Here is a 14,949-nt window from a genome sequence, read left to right on the forward strand (position 1 = left end):
GGATGGGGCTCTGCACAGGCTGGTCTGGTGGAAGTTGTGTCTGCCCATGACAGGGAGTTTGGAGCTAGGTGATCCTTAAGGCCCCTTCCAATCCAAAACATTCCATGATTCTACATGTTGCTTCCCCATCTGCAGCATGGGCTGTGGTCTGCTCAGCTGATCCTCAGACAGGGACATAGAACAATACTGTACTCATTCTTTTTCAAACTGTTTTATCAAATTCCAATGTGAAGGGCCAAGTTCTCAGTTTGGTATAAAGCAGACCCATTTCACATGCTGCAGCTTAAGTTGTCCAAGTGATTTTAGTGGTTCCTGATAGGTTTATGGCATCTGGTGGGACCTGCATTTAGGAAGCATTTATTGCATATAGGTATATATATACATACATATACACACACACACACACACACACATATATATATATAAAATGTATATTCTAAGCCCAAAACACAGCAGCAAACACCTGGACAGCTGGTCCTCAGCTCTCTCCTGGGTGGCCCTGTGGTACTGATGCAGATTGGCTACTTTGACAAGGCCATGGATGCATGAAGTGATAGAGCTGTACAAGAAATCCAGCTGGATGTCAGTCCTCAGGAAATTCATATGTCGTGTCTCGGGCTGGCATTATTCATCCCTGGAGGGGGAACAGTGCTTGGATCTCATTACACTTCTCTGTGTATATTTGCTTTATGCCTCTTTGTTTAAGAGAATGTTTGGCAACTTGATTGGTCAAGTATTGTGCTGGAAAATGCAGTGTTTATATATCAGCAGTGAAAAACAGCAGTCAGGGGTGCAATTCCAATGGGACAGCTCTGTGAGGGATGCAGGGTGAGGGGTCCTGGGCAGGATATCTTAGAGTAAGGAGGTCAAGATGCTGGGATTTGGGACGCAAAAGCTACAATACCTGTGGAACGGGAGTCTATAAAACACTTGTTGGTGTCTGCGTTGCCATTTGTGACAGAGCACACACTGCCTGTGAAAGGGATCAGCCCTTGTGCTTGTGTTCAGCTCTTTAAAGATGATGCTGAAGAAAAACCTATTTGTGTCTGCACAGACCAAACCATGGGGTCATTGCAGAAGGTCACCTCCAGAAGTCCTGACTGTTTCAGGGACTCCACTTTCTGCCCTCTCAAGGATAATGGTGGGAGACTTTGATCTTCTGGGCTTTTCTTGGCATTTTGCAGATACTCCAAAAGATTTACAATGAGCAACTTTTCTTATTCTGTAAATCCTATTTTCAATAGCAGCTTGGTCCCTTGGCAGTCATTTTTCTATGAAATACTGATGGGGACTAGTTTTCTATGACCTCTAGCTTAAAAATATAGAGGCAATTTGCTTACAGTGTTAGTTAGAAGCCTATTTAGAATCTGGGCCTCAGGACCAATGATTTCTGAAATTACCTCAAAACACTTCAGTCCCAGATGGTCAGGCAGTTTTGGTGGCTCTTCAGAGGTTCACAACCCTTTTACGAGGTTATCTGAAAAGCTAAAACAAAGTTCTATGTTTTGGAAGGCTTCCTTTATACTCCTGGATTGTTTTGATGGAGGGTTTTGGCAAGCTGCTTACCCTGCCAGACCACCTTTGTGCTGTTTCCATCCTGAAAGCAGAGGTCCAAAATTTGCCTTACCCTACCTTGAGAGAATTGTTAATTCTGAAGCAGCATTTGGATAGTATGGATGGATCCACACATATATTTTTTGCTGTTCATCACCTTCACTTTCCTGTTTTAAAGTTTAAATAATGATGTAACCTGGGAATAAACAGTATATTCGGGAACAGCTTATAGTTTAGAAAAGATTGACTAATTCTTGTCAAGGGCAAGCTGGCATAGCTGTGATGACTTCAAAGGAGCAGAATTGATTGATGTTAACAACGTGGCTGGCCCTGTTTCTCCAGATGTTCTGGTGAATGCCTGCAGATAATGAATCCTCTCTGGAAATCTTTAGAAATTTATGAATATTTGGGGAATAAAAATGTTGTTACATGGATTACTGTGACCTGCTCCAAGCATGGCTCAGTGCAGGGCAAGAAGAAGCTCTGCTTTGCTTGCTGAGGCATAAATGCTGCCAGAGAGATGCCAATTCAGCTGTGGAGGACGAAGCTGTTGCATCCACTGCTGAAGGTGGAATTATTAAGTGAGTGATCATAGCTCTGTGTATGTGTGTGTGAGAGAGAGACATATTATCTTCATTTTTAAAATTCTTCCTTGGCTCACCTCAGGACAGATACTTCTGAGATCTCAATTACAGGCAGTTATAGCTGCTTGACAACACTTCTGGCAGAGTGCAGGGCTGTGTCTTCTCTCTGTCAGAGAGAAGATCTCTGTTTATTAATGACATCAAGCAGTACCTAAAGTCACCTGGGAAGTTGCTGAGCTTCTCACAGGGATGGAAAGAGGTGAAGCCTGGAGTGTGAGGTCCTTGTGGCTGTTGCGGGAATTTCCAAGAGGTCTTTTGTCACTTTGAATCCCATTGTAATGGAAGGACAGCTTCCCTGTGGAATGGTCAGTCCTTGTCTTCAAAAGCATTGCCATTCAGACAGGAGAAATTTCACCCCTGCATCAGGAGCGCAAAGGGATTTACCCAAGGATGGGCAGGGAGCCTGTGGCAGTGCTTGCAGCCAAAGGTGGATTCCTGGCTCTCAGCCCACAGTTCTTTAAAGCATTTAAGCAGATACAAATCCCATCTGAGGGGATTTGTACCTGCTCTCAAGAGAGATTAGAGAGCAGAAAGTGTCCTGGTGTCAGAGCCACCAACTAAAATTCTCATTAAGGAGGTTGAAGGGGTGATCCCTGCTGTCCTTCACCAGTGCCTCCCCACCTAGAGAGGGGCTAAGGTGAGGAAGGATTTCTGATGGTTTACAGTACCCATATGATGCCTTTTGAAACAGCTGTTTAGCAAGCACCTGCTCTGCCCTCTGGCACAACGAGGGTAGGAAAGGGCTAGGAGTCTCCTGAGAGGGACCTGGGATCTTTTAAAGCCTTTTTTGTTTAAAAATTCTTTCATTCTCCTTCTAAAAGCTGGTGGAAGGGGTCTGCAAGGTCAAATGACAGCTCCAGTGATCAATCAGCTCTTCCTAATGACCAACGTCCTGCAGAGGTGAAGGATCACAGTCAATCACAATCTTTTATTATTACATAATGAAATTGTAATTATGGGAGGGAAACATGGCATAACACTTCCACATCAGTCACCCCAGAGCTTCACACTTTGCTGGCAACTCTCAGACAAGTTCACTGAAGTATTTAGTGAAGATGCTTCCTTCCCTTATTCCCTCCCTACCAGCTCCCCTATCCTGGTTCAACACAAGCAGGAACTCAGGAGAAAACCAGGGGAGGGAAAAATGTGGAAAGAGTTCATTGCACCAAAACTCTTCAGAGCAAATCCCTTGTGCCCTTACTGCTCCCCAGTATGTCACCTCTGGAATCACATGTGGAAGTAGGAATCATTTATTTTTGCTGGAAATTCTAAATATTTTTAAATGAAAACAACAATAACTTGGCTGACCACAAAGGTTAAAAACAAGAGAAGAATGTGCCCCTGGAGTTTTTGTTGCTCCAAGATGAATTATTGATAGAAACAATGTAGAAGTTCAGAAGTACCTCTTTTCATCAAGGCTTTGATTCCACTTGGAAATTACCTGAAGAAAAGTGCCTTTAGATATTTTTAATATATAAGAGAAATGAATCAATTATTTTGTAGTTAGACAAAGAAAATTTTTTGTTTAAAATATTGATCAGAAACTTTCCTCTTATTCCAAAGAGATCAAATATCTGCCAGAAATTAGTGTTTTGAGGAGGGGTTGGATGGATTTAGATGACCTCAAGGTCCCTTCTAGCCTATCTTCTGTGACTCTCTGACATTAGTTCTAACTGCTTGATCATCAATTATCACTGGAAAAAGGAAAAAGCGATTTGATAATGTCTCCTTGGCTTTGTTTCCTTAGGCTGCACCCTTACCCCTAGAATGCCATGCTAGGGAAGGATCTGAGACACACCTGTACTGAGTTTTGGTTTCCACAGGGGATTGTTCAGAAGGTGCTACAGATCATGGTGGGTTTGGTTGTGTTCCTGTGCTGCCCTGAAGCACAAGGAGAATAAAATGTCCCCTGTGTCCTCACACCTAGACCTCCCCAGCAAATGAAATGGGTGTGGATAAGTCCAGTTCCTTGTTCTGACTCATGAGGGTGGAAGGGATCTGGGTCAGTTATATCTCTGAATGGGCACCTCGTGGGGTTGAGGTGAGTCTGGACCAAAACAATCTCTACTCCTGGGCAGATCTGATAAACTGGGTAGAGGGTGTTTTCTCTGCAGCAAATCAGCAGTAACTTGAGCTGCACTGATGCCTGTCCATGAGCAGCCATTTCTCTGTTCAGCAGAGGACCACAGCCAATGCAACATCTCCTCTCCCTCTCATTTAATCTCCAGCCTGCTTTTTCCCAGGAAGTGGCTCTCAACAGTGGTAGAAATCTCCCCTGCTCCCATGGATTGAGGATTTTTTCCCTTCCGTTTTCACCCCCAATTGTATTGATATTCACAGGTCAATTTCTTCACTGAGCTGTTTTGTGATGAAAAAGTGTACAATGATTTCTTTCATCACATATTTTATTTTTCATCCCATGCCCCTTAATTGTAATTGAAGAAATCTTGTTTGCAAAATCTGCATAAAGGTGGCAGGGCTGGGTTAGAAACTGTTGCAAACCATCTGAAGTGTCTTGTGGCTGTCTCTGCTTGGAGTAGCCTTGTGCAGTGCCAGGAAAACTGGTACTGGATAAGTTCATCTGTCTGTAAACTTCTCTAGATCCTGGAGGTTGGGCTCACACGGAACTCTGACTCAGGGAAGGTGTCAGTGGGCTGGCGAAGATGCTGAGCTGCTCACCCAATAAACTTTTGAAGTGTTTCCTACCAGAGGATAGGAAATTCTCCATCACAGAATCACAGAATATCCTGAGCTGGAAGGGACCCACAAGGATCATCAGGTCCACCTCCTGTTCCTACACAAACACCCCAACAATCCTACCCTGGGCATCCTGGCAGCATTGTCCAAACATTTCTGGAGCTCTGGCAGACTTGGGGTGGTGCCTGTTCCCTGGAGAGCCTGGTCAGTGCCTCTGAGGGGAGAACCTGTTTCCGATATCCAGCCTAAACCTTCCCTGAGACAGCTCCAGCCATTCCCTGAGGTCCTGTCCCTGATCACAGAGAGCAGAGATCAGACTGTCCCTCTGCTGTTCCTTGGGAGGGAGACCTGGGGCTTCTCTGAGGTCTCCCCTCAGCCCCCTCTTCTTCAGCCTAAACAAACACAGCACAAAACAGGAGTGGGGAAATAAAAAAGCATCACTGAGACAATCTTTCTCTTCCATGAACCGCAGAGGTTTTGTGTCTCCAGTCATTCTCAGATTTCGCTTACAAAAATGTTAGTACAGAGTTCACAAGAACAGAACCCTAAGCGATACACAGTGTGTATTAAATAAAAAATGGGAATAAAGTATCGATGAGTGGTGTCTATGGCAAACATCTGTTTTCTCACTGGCCTGCAACTGTCCCTTCCTGGGCTGTGATATCATCAGCCAAGCAAGGTCAGCCAAGTTCAGCTTTTGGATGAGGGTCAGCATGGGTCTGTAGTGCTATGGGAGCTGTGTGCCGGTACCTGTAGGCTTCTTCACTGGCACCTTCTCTTCCTGAGATCAGAGGCAATGTCAGGCAGACCACCAACCCTACTAGGATGATCATCTTGAAATGCTGGACCCACTGACAAAATCTGTGTGTGATTTTGTGTGACACTAACAAAATCAGGTGTGTGCTGCCCATGGACACGGAAAAGCTTCTGGCTAGAGCTGGTTCCTGAATATTGCGATATATTCATGTTTCTATGTGATGCTGAATGTCAGAAGGGCACCTGACTTGCTTCTTGGCAAGCAAAGAGCATAAGAACTCAAACAAATATTGATTGGTGCTATTCACAGGAAGGAACCAAAGATTTCAGAAGAGTTTTAATAAAAAGCAAAAAAAAGGGAAAGAAAAAGCATGCTTTCACAGTGATAAAGCAGTTTCAGATGGTGCTGACTGATGTCAGTGAGGCTTTGGCAGTGAGAGGTGAGCAGTCCATGAGATGACCAGATGTGGCGCTGATTCCATTTAATTTCTCTAGCAGGAGAGGTTTTGTTTCAGAGAAATAAGTTTTCCTATCTAGACCATAGATATGAATAGATGCAAAGACATTTCTTGAGGTGGAAAAGTTGGTTTTCTTCAGTTTTACCCCTCCCTCCTAGAAGTAGGCTCAGCTGTGCCTTCAGTGCCATTAGAAGTGTGGAGCTACCCAGTGGAGGAGACCCACGGCTGTCAATCAATCACCCCTTTGCACCTTGTGAGCAAAGCAGGCCCCTTGCCTTGTGAAAAACAGCATCTGGGTTTCAGCTGGGGGATGAAAGAAATCTTTTCTCCCAGAGTATGTCCTTCAGACTGGAATGTCTCTCCCCTGTCCCCCACAGTGCTCACTGACTGGCTGGCTTGGCTGTCCTGGGCTGAGCAGAGCCCATTGCTGCTGAGCCACACTTCAAAGAGATTTTCCTTTTTGCCATCCTTAGTGCTATCAGCTCCACAAATCCACAAATTCTTTCCCATTGCAAAAGGACACTGGGAAAACTTGCCAGAAAGGTAGCATTGACTGGGCTAAGCCCAGAAACCGCTGGTTTTCTATCTGGTTATCTCTTCTTTCCAGCCCTTGGACTTTCTGCCACTGAGTGAGGCTCTGTGTTTCCCATATGATGCTTATTTTTGGATAAAACACCTGGCATAATTACACTCATTCACTCTCTTTGGTGGAACACTCTGTTTTTGTGAAAAAACAATTTTGTCTTGTCAAGCCAAGCTCAGTGCCTTGAGCAGTCCCAGCACCCTGTGGGAGGTTGGAAAGGGTCCAAGGTCCCTCTGTGCTTTTTGGGGTTTAATGCTGATTTCAGTGGATTATCTGCAGCCAGAGGTGCCTTCCTGACACATCACTTGAGCTGAGTAATATCTTAAGTGCTTCTAAGTCCAACTTTGCCATTGCAAATGAAGGCACAATGGCAGTGAGGGGGTGGCCTGTTTTGCTTTGAATTAGCTTCTACTTCTGAGACCTAAATTACAGTCGAGTCATTTCTAGAGACCTTTTTATTTTTTCCTTCCAAGTATTACTGGTAGAAATGGAGTTACATTAGAAAGCTGAGAGTTGCATTGTAACAGTGTGCATCCTTGTGGCAGGGACTGAAGAAAGTGCCAAATATAATGGATTTCCTGATAAAAACTGCAGGAAACAGTAGTACTCTGTGATGACAACTCCTGGAGTGGAGCAGAAGTTGTGTTGATGTTATCATGTACTTAGATGTTTTGAACCCAGGTGACTTCACACTGGGGATGTTATTGGCTTCATGTAGTTCTAAGGGAGGGTTCACAAGTAGTATTTGGCCTCTGGAAAAGGCCAATTAGTCTAAATGACACTTTAGCCCAAAGGACAGAACTTGAGCAATTGCCTGGGACATGTGTTGCTAATGGTGCCTTTCAGTGCCAGCCTGTCTAAACGCTGACAGGAGTCTGGTGTTGAGACAAGTAGTTTCTTGGATTTGCCTCTTCAGGGTGATGTTGGGAAATGGCTGTTCCTCTCTGGAGTGTCCCGGGAAGTGCAGGCACATCCCTGTCCCAGGGATGGAAACACAGCCAGAGCCCCTGGCCTGCAGCTGGTGAAGGGTCAGGGAAAGATCCAAGGGGCTGAGCAGTGTTACACAAGCCCATTCAAATTCACGATCTGCTCAGTAACATCAGGGTGAAATACCTGCCCTTTCCATTGTTTCCTACCTTCACCCAGCCCTCCACAGCCCAGGTGGTGGACAGCACCAGGAGACAGCCTCACTGGGCAGAGCACACAGGGATCAAATTCCTCCTCAGATGTTTATCCTTGCTGGTTTGTCACTGGACGAGGTCAAAATGAGGTGACGTGGGTCATAGCCCATGAGTGGAGCAGGACTGGGGGTCCTGGGAGAGCAGGTCTCCCCTGGCTGCTGAGATGAGAAGCTCTGGGAGTTCCAGGTCTTAAGGATGGACATCTGAGGAAAACACTGATCTTGGTTTTGCCAGACTGATGGGAGGAGCATCAGAGTAGCTCCAGGTGCTCCATCTACATTGTGTATGGAGGTAAGTCAGGCCAAGATGTATATCCATGCTGTGTTTAATTCAAAATAATGAGCTGTGGAGGTTCACCAGTCTACGAGGGAACCCAAACATTTCTTCAGGATGCTCACCCATAGTGTAGTCACTGGTTTTGGAAGAAAGATGTCACACACTGTGTCCCTTTGATGAGAAACAGTAACCTAGCAGGACTCAGCACCAGAGAATCCTGTTTCAGCTACCAAGCACTGCAGAAGTGAGAGTGAAGGGAAACCTCAGGGCTGATTTCCCCCTCTTAAAGCTGATAAAACTTCACCAAGGTTATAACCCAGCAGTTGGGAATGACAGCACTAAAGTCTTGGACAGATAAAACTGGTGTTCCCCAGCCTGACAGTGACAAATGGGCTCAAGTGGGTCCTTTACCTTGGAATCATAGAATCATTAAAAGTGGAAAAGACCACTAAGATCATCAAGTCCAACATTCCTGTGCTACTGTGATGAGTTCTGTAACCTCCTACTTCTCCAGAAACTTGTATCCAGGCCTGATCTTCCTTTAAATTTATCTTAATTTTTAATGCAACACATCTGCTGGAAATCATGTCAGCTTGGAGTAAGGGATAAGGTAGGATTTGGGATATGCTTCAAGTTCCTGTACTTAGCATTTCTAACACTGAAATCTTTTAATGAACAGAAAAATTTGCCCAGAACCCTAAGTCATCAGCTCTTCGCTAAATTTAAGACACAGTGTGACTAATAAGATTTAGGAGCTTGCACTATATATAATAGTGTTCTACCTCTGCTTGCACATAGGAAGGGCCCCACTCCCAGAGATGGGTCTCACCTGCCCAGCCTGCATGTCACTGGGTCTGTGCCACTCCCTGAGCCAGGACCAGCTGCTCTCCCTGAGGAAGGGCTGGCATCCCTGGGAGCACACTGGAGCCCCCGTTCTGCCACTGCCCTTGGCACACGGGTTATCATTCCCTGCCTGCAAGTGGGGGTAATTTTCTAGGCTGTCCCCGAGCTGTTAAAGGTTCTTGCATCTTCCTAGGAAATAGAGTTGTGTATAGGGGTGGGCAGCACAACTGAAGAGGAATTGTACCTTCGAAATACCAATAACAGATCCAGAAATAAATTTCTATAGCTGTGGAATCTCAAATCCATGTGTAGGCTCCCTCAGCAGTCAGCAGAAAACTGGGAATACTCCCAAACTATGGTCCAGGTGAGCTGTCTGTGGAAGCAGAGCCCTAAATATTGGCTCTCATACATTCAGGCCAAAGTTAATCATCTAGAAAAGAGTAATTCTGTTTGGTGTAAGCAATACTCTGTTTTGCTTGCATTTACATGTTGTCTGAAATGATTTGTCAACAATCTTCTGTAATTAGATCTTGATTTAGACTAATCAGGATATGTCTTGTTAATTCAAAGTGTGTATTTAAAGCCCCATTGAACGTAATAGGGCACAAGCGCATGCTGAGGAAATACGAAATATTTTCACAAAAAGACTGAACTGAAATACTCAGCCTTTTTGTTGTTTCAACCTTTCTTTCCACTGGCAAGAAAAGAAAAAAAATCCATTATTCTAGTATAATGAGCTGTCTCCAATTATTGTGCCAAGCTGGGATATTTGTGAAAATTCCACTCTGGAAATGTGAAAGCAAAACATGCCAGTACATTAAAGTGTTTTAAAGCCACTGCTGAGAAAGTGGTGACATAGTGGCTTTGTTCCAATTTTCTATCTGTTTTTTGTTTTTGCTTGTGTCCCTACAGAAATTTCAGGACTGAGTCAATTTTGTAAAAGTCACTTGGATTCTGCAAGGACTGAATTTGCAGCCTTGCTAATGTGATTAACGTCTATTAAGAGAGCATGTGCCCTGAGCAACTTAATAGGAAAATCTAATAATGTTTCCTATTGGAATGTTCCCTGTTAAATTGTCAAAGTGCTTTAGTGTATGTTTTCTGTAGGCAGCACTGTATAATGGAAATGTTACACAAATTAGTATTAGGCCCTTGGTGAAATGGGATCTTTTATTTAATTTGATTTTATGGCCAGGATGCAGAGTGATTGCTGTTTTGGCCTCACCAGCATGTGGCCAGGCAGAACTAGGTTTTGCTGGGGATCAGCTTTGGAATGACTCCTCCACAGCCCTTGCTCAGCAGGGTTCATTTTTGACTTGACCTCTAAATGGCATTTGTAATGTCCTTGTGGAACAGCAGCAGCAGGATGGGCTCCATAAAAACAGGAATCCCGTGGCTGGCTGAGGTGGTGTTTTATTTTTTTTAAGGTGGGTAATAAAAGAAGAAAACAAAAAACTCGTGCCTTTGTTTTTGTTTGGGAGCAGAGCTGCAGGTGTTTGTATAAAGCCTCCCTTGTTCTTCAGGCATCGCTGCTGCCCTCTTTGCTGGAGCCCCATTGGGCTTTCTCAGGGGCTTAGTGGTGGTTAATGGAGCAAGGACAGTCAGACCCTCATGCCAAGTTTTCTCCCTGACCTCTCCATGATGGCAGAGCGATCAGCTGGGTCTCCCACTGGGAAGGGACAGAGGGCTAGGACAGCACAGCCACTGCTCTACTTGTGGGGTGCCAGCCATGCGTGCTGCACCTGGGCAATGTCTCCATCATCCCTGTTCTACTCCTGGGAGAGCTGAGTCATGAGGAGGGCAATGCTTCCATCCCCTTGCTCCTGGGGAAAGGGTGAAATCCCAAAGGAGCTGCTTCTCTTCTCAGTAACTACAGAGTAACCTTGGTCAGTCAGCAGTAAATGTCCACATAAAACTCTTCCCTCCAAAATCAGATTGGCAAATGTTTGTGCTGCAGGAGGGAGATGCTGAGTTGGCTCAGTCTGGGGTGGTGCAGCTCTGAGAACTGTCTCAGAAAAATATTAACTGAAAATTAACTGACATTTATTCCTCTTTTAGTTGTTTCTGGTCTGGAGAAGGGCAGGGATGAACATCCCCCTGGATTTTAGGGGAACAAGGAGGCCAATTTGTAGAGGAAACTCTCTGAGGTGGGCAGTGTATCTGCAGTTAATATGTAAGGGGAAAGGTTTGCCTCTCTCTTCAGGCTGCTGCTTTAACTCACCCCAGAAGGAAATCACAAGGTCATGTGTTCTTCAATTTTTCATCAGGCAGAGCTGTTTCCTTCCCTAGCAAGGAGAATTTCTTTTTCAGAGCAGACTGATTAATTCTGTCCCATGCACCATCTTGTACTTGGGGCTTGCTGCACAGCTCCTGCAGCCCCTTCTGCAGCATTGGGCACTTCTCAGATACATCTGAAATCAAGATCTCCTCCAGGAGCAGCTTGGGGTGTCAACTGGGCTGATTGTGCTTCAGGAATTACAGAATATGGAAGACTTTGCTGAGCAGCCCCCTTGAGCTCTGCATTCCTTGGAGCAGCAGTGTGACTGTCAGCAACTAGCCTGGGGCTGCCCAGACGCTGTCCAAGTGTCCCTGAGCCTGAAATAGCCAGCTTTGGATGGGAATTAATGGCAATTTTCCTCAAAGAACTGTCCCAGGAATTCACACATAAATTTGAGCAACCTGGTCTAATGGGAGGTGTCCCTGCCCTTGGCAGAGTTGGAATGAAATGGTCATTAGGGCCCCTTCCAACCCAAACCATTCTGGGATTCTGTGTCTGAGGTTCAATAGACCTCTCTGTCCTCCAGAAAAGCACCATGATCATGTCAGAAACTTCCCTGGATACAAATCCTCTCCCAAATAATGAAATGCTAAATGAGAACTCAGGAGCAGCCCCAGGTTTCCTGGTTCAGTGAACTGTGTGCTGCTCTCCTGATCCAAAAGAAAACAAGAAAACTGGACTTTCCAGAAAAGTCCCAGTCCATTGACAGACATAACTCTGACAGTTCTCCTGCTGACTTTCAATGGCATTTAAGCTAAGCTAGAGCTGAAATTGTAGTGCTGGTATACAAGGGTTGGGGAACAGGGAAAGAGGAGAGAGAAGGGAAATTATTTGGGCAGTTCTCAATGGAAAATGATTTTAACAACAACAAACCCATTCTGTTTGCTTGCAAAACAATGAACTTGAAATCCTTGTGTCCTCTAAGTGAAAAGCTCCAAGGCAGGGACAACTTTGGGCAAAATCATTAAACAGGGAAACCTGCACTTCTTGTGTGCTCCCATTACCACCTGCAAGAGCCTGTATGAGGCTTTATAGATCTCTGGTTTTGCAAAGGGAAAAAGCAATTGTTGGTTCCTCATACAGATGAGCCTGTAAAAACCTTTGCTTGGCTTTTTTGGGGTTAGTTTTCTTTTTTGTTTGGAGGACGGTTTAATGTTTTTGTTTTTTTCTTTTATTTCCTCATGAGCATTAAAGCAGTTCTCAGAAGCTGTCTGGGTTCACTTTCACTTTGAATTAGAGAAACTGAGGCAAAAATGAGGCTCTACCTTGTCCAAAATCATAAAATGGATAAATGACAACATCTGGGGAAGAACCCAGTTTTTCCCTGGTTCAAGCTGTCTGTGCAGAGACTCAAGAGGGCTTCCCTGGAAGCAGGTCAGAACTATTTCCTTCACCTATGAGCCAAGGTTTTTTCTAGCAGCAGGGCCATACAGCTCACTTTGTGCCATTTAGCTACTGATTTATATCACCACTGGAATGCCTTACACACAGGCAGATCTGGCAGCAACAGTACTTGATAAAATCCTTCCATTTTCTTGGTTTGGTAATTGATGTCAGCAGTTTCATGCCTGCATGGAGCATCAGTGTGAAACGTGGAAATGATTGATGAGATTTTGGGTCTATGGCAGGAGAAGGGGCAAAAGCTGCCCTCGTCTTGAAGAATCTGGCTTTTATTTGCTACCTGTAAATGCAAACAGTCATACTGGGACTTCCCTGGTCAGAAACCACTCGGTTTAGGTACAGCATAGAGAGAGACCTTTTTTCATGCCTGTGGTCTTGCTGTCTTGGGTCCCCACCACTTTATGCTATTCTTAGTTGAATATTGCTGCTCGGATAAATTAAAATTAATTTCTATCTTATGGGACACTGTATTCCCTGAGAGAAAGTTTTAATGAGTGCTGGATGAAACAGGGATGTGGGTCAGAGGACAGTGCTGTGGCTTTGTGGGTGGGTGGGTGGGTGGGTGTGTGTCCCCTCACTGGTGTCATCTGGGCCAACTTGTCCTGGCCTCACATATCCTGAAGGCATGAGACGGCTACAGAAACATGACCTCTATAAGACCTTGGAGTCTATTCCATGCATTTGAGAGAAAAACATTGTTCAGAAGGAAAAGTAAGAGAAGCTGCTGTATGGGCTGGTGGGACGCAATGTCCCAGCCACATCCTGGCCATGGCATGTGTTGTGGCACTGGGTCGGGTTCTCCAAGAAGGTATTTGTCCTTGTAGAGCTGGCAGCTGAACTTCCTGATGCATGGTTTGAATCTTCCTGTGATCTGGGGCAGTGAAACTAAATGTAGTGGAGTGAAAAGGGGGGATGAAAGGTGGAAAAGGAGAGACAAAGTGACTCTAAATTTTAAATGTGCTAAATTTTGTCTGAAACCAAACCCCAATGTGTGTATGCTTTTTGACTTTGTCTCTCATCACAAAGACTGCTTTCTGCAGGGACGGTGTCTGAGTGATGCTGATATGAGCAGGTGTTTGGGATTTGTGATGGACTATCTGGTTTGAAACAAATAAAGAATCACTCTGAATCCCTGCCCAAAGCACAGATGAAGCCTGCAGCATGTTAACAAGATGAGAAAGTCTGTCCAACTCAATCTGTTCCAGGATCCTCTTGGCTTCCAGGTGTTCGTCCTGGATCACAAGCCAAAACATCCTGGGAGAGGCTCTTGCTGTCATATTTCCAGCCCATCTGATAAGACTCTTGCCTTCACTCCGGCATGCTGCTGCAAGACTCCCACTCTGCCCTAGCCAGCTTAGGACTTCGAAGCCAGATCCAAACTGTAATAGAAAAATAGAGGTTTTGTCGACCAAATGCCTCACTGGTTATGAGCCTTTGACCTAAGAACTCACCTTTGGGACATGTGCTTTTTCCATGGATGGGCAACTTATTTTCTTGTCCAGTGTCCTGTCAAATCCTCACGGCAGTCTTCTCTTTTTTAAAGGCTATGCAAGGAACAGAGCAATGACAGTTGATCTAAAGGAGGTCCAAGCTCACTTCTGTCCCCAGACAAATCTACCTGACAGCCACATGCTACCTTGTTGACAAAGCCATGCCAGGACATCTCAGCTGTGCCTAGGCTTCCAGATGGGCTTAAGGAAGAAGGGAGAACCCTGTGCTAATGTGGGAATCATTTGGGGCTGGTGATGTTCATGCACTTCATACTGCATCCACAATTCACAGCTTCAGACTTGGACTTCCTTGTTCTTCCTCATCTCTCAGGGGTCTGACTTGCTTTGCAAAGAGCAGTGTGGTTTTTGACTGGGCTCAGTAGCCCCTGCTGGAAGGACAAAGCCCCTGAGCTGTGCCCATGACCAGCCTTCTCTGAGGAATCTGGTGAGTGAAGGTGGAGCAGAGGAAGCAAGAAAGGAGAAAAACTGATCCCTGATTATGGATGCTAAATCTAAACCACAGTGCCTGTACAAATTACAAATTGCATGGCTCCTCGGGCTGCCTGAGAAAATAGCCTGGGAAAAATATGAGAAGGAATTAAAACAATTCTCAGGGACACTAAACAGCCTTGCAGGTGTTGTTTTGCAGTCTTGTTTTCTCTTGCAGGAGAAGGCCAGGGGGGTGATGGGCCCCCCTGACCAATGATGGTGATGTAGCACTTTGTTAACCAATAGGAGTTTCCTTTCTGTACCTTCCACGTACCAGTCTATAAAAAGCAGGCCTGAAG

This window comes from Cyanistes caeruleus, chromosome 19, assembly GCF_971803275.1.
Source record: "Cyanistes caeruleus chromosome 19, bCyaCae1.hap1.1, whole genome shotgun sequence".
Taxonomy (NCBI): Eukaryota; Metazoa; Chordata; class Aves; order Passeriformes; family Paridae; genus Cyanistes; species Cyanistes caeruleus.